The sequence below is a fragment of the Canis lupus genome, chromosome X (genome assembly GCF_011100685.1).
Source record: "Canis lupus familiaris isolate Mischka breed German Shepherd chromosome X, alternate assembly UU_Cfam_GSD_1.0, whole genome shotgun sequence".
NCBI lineage: Eukaryota > Metazoa > Chordata > Mammalia > Carnivora > Canidae > Canis > Canis lupus.
In genome coordinates, this window is record NC_049260.1 from 33,694,236 (window position 1) to 33,696,993 (window position 2,758).

The window sequence follows — 2,758 nt, forward strand, 5'->3', positions numbered from 1 at the left end:
TACTTACAAGGCTTTTAGGTCGATCTTAGGAGATAACTGAAATGCAGTAGAACAAGGGCTAGGGCCTGCCTGTCACTAGTTTCCAGGGAAGTTCCAAGTTTTGTTAAGCAGTGCCCAGCGATGATTCCAGGTTTTCCGAGAGCCGGCCTGGCCTGCAATTGTGGTTGGCAGATCCCAGCAAAGCTGCAGTAGGGCCCTTGGGAACACCTCTTAGATGCCATTATGATGCTTTCCTGGAATGGTGCTCTGCATTTTCTTTCTTTCATTATTTTTTTTAGAGGGGATAAGTGTTGGATCAACTTCAGTTTTTAATCTTGAAGTCATGAGACCTCTCTAAGCTCATACAGCTTGAATTTAAAATACGTATAGTTTGGCAGTCCAAAAAAAAAAAAAAAAGCAAAACTTTTTGTGGAGTGGGCAGCTCAAGTCTATTATCAGCTTTTAGCAGCAGTGAAAAAATGGGGAAGTGCCTTTGCCAGAGAAAGTTAATCATTAACATATAAAGCTAGGGGAACAGGGCCGAAAAGTAAGGTATATAGTCTCGCTTTGTTTTCCCTTTAAAATATCAAAGTGTAAGCAACAAAGAAGGGAAACTACAGGAGCCACGTGGTGGAAAGAAACAAGACTTTGGAGCCAGAAAGTAGTGTGTTCAAATCCTCTACTACTTACTGACTAGGAGTATTCAACCATCTACGTTTGTTGCCACATTTGAAATTAGGCAGGATAATAGGTACAAATGCTTTCTTCCTGGAGTTGCAGTGAGGATTACATGAGCTGACGTATAGAATGTCTGACATTTCGAGGTTTCTTTAGGTGCTACTGAAAAGGGTCTGCAGGTTTCCCTCTTGGTTGGTTCAGGTCTCTGGTGACCCCCCTGGCCTCTCCAGGAATATCTGAAGCATGGAAAGCACAATTTCATTACATCCTTGAAACAACAGCTCAACCATTTCCTTTCTCAAAGTCTCAGGGGCAGAACCTGAATTCAAAGGAAGAAGTCATAGTTTGGGCAGATAAGTTGCAGGAATTTTAGGAGATGCTAACTGCAAGCTGTTTTCAATATATAGAATACTAAACTGTACATAGTCATCAATTTTACCTGTATTTTTTAGTTACTTCATATGGAAGGGTTCTTTTATATGTAAATAGTGATTCTGACCTGGAAGTAAAGACGAGCACTGTTAAAGAGGATTGGATTTTTTTTTTTTTTATAAACCAGTAAGGCTTCCCAGCCCCCACTGATAGTAACTACTGTTTTATTCAAGATCTGTTTATGAGACAAAACGAGGTCAAATCATGAAAATTTAAACGTATGGGCTATTGGATTGGCCTCTTAAAATTAATTATTAGTCTTTTTAAAATTTCAAGCTATAAAATAAAATAAAATAAAATTTCAAGCTTTGTGTAGTTTCTGATCAAACCTAAATCACTTTAATTAGTGAGATAATTTAAACTTAAAGTTACTTATTTTTTATTTTAAGGTCGAGTCTGATTTTTTCATTTGTTTGTTTCAGGGAAATTTAAAGGTTGTTCTTAAATTAAACACTTTATTACATCTCCAGTTAGTGCATTTGGAACTGTGTAGAACTTTCAGACTGACCTGGTAAAACTTGCAAGCTATTTAAAATTTGGCTTAAAATCTGAGATAAAGCGATGAGTGACTTTATTTCCAGAAGGTTCTTCCTGAGGAAGCTCCAAGTACTCGACAGATTTTAAAAGTTGGCAAATATGGTGTGGCACCTCCCTCAAAGGCCCTTGGTGGTCTCAGAGAGGTCATGGGTGCCCGACAGTGCCCATCTTCGTGGTGGTTTGTGACCCCAGGGGAGGCACATATAGATGAACCAGGCAAAACGGAACAGCTTCGATTGGAATTGGTTACCCTCCAGATATTTACATTTGATGCGATTTTCGACATCAAAACTGCACACCAAAGCCTTTGAGAAGGCCTGCTTTTGACTCTAAAAACAGCTTTCTGCTTTGCTCACATGGGGTTTTTCATGTTTTACATTGACACAGTGCTCCTTAGTGGTCTGGCCTCATTTACTCTTTCTCTGAACCTGAACTCAATTGTTAGAAAGCAGCTGGGACTATTATTTGGACCAACTTGAAAACTAGCCCACTGTTAACAATTTTTAAAAAAATGAAAGTTAGTGTCGTTTGCATATGCCTCATAGAGTCCCCTGATTTGTAGGTGTTGAGCAAAATTCATCTGGGCGATTGTGTCTCCCCTCCTCCCCCACCTGCCTTCCCCCCTTAGTCTCTGCTTCTCGTTGCAAATTGGACACAGTTCTGGGGGGACTGAGGCCTCAAAGCTTATATAGTACACCTTTTCTTTTAAGGGTAACTATCTTCTTATGGTACGTCTGGTATACATTGATACCAATCATTACATCCTTGTATGATTTCTTTGCAAGAGTTTTGAATGAAATCATGACAGAGAATATTTTCTCTAAAATTTTAGAGGCAATTTTTACCCCCAGCAGATAAAAAAAATCTGGACCAGAAGCTCACAAAAACTTTAAATGTATGGACAATTATATTGGTCTCTTAAAATTAACTATTAGTCTTTTTAAAATTTCAGGCTTAAAAATAAAATAAGATAAAATAGGGGCACCTGGGTGGTTGAGTGTCTGCCTTTGGCTCAGAGCATGATCCCAGGGTTCTGGGATCAAGTCCCACATCGGGCTCCCCACAGGGAACCTCCTTCTCCCTCTGCCTATGTCTCTGCCTCATTTTTTGTGTCTCTCATGAATAAATAAAA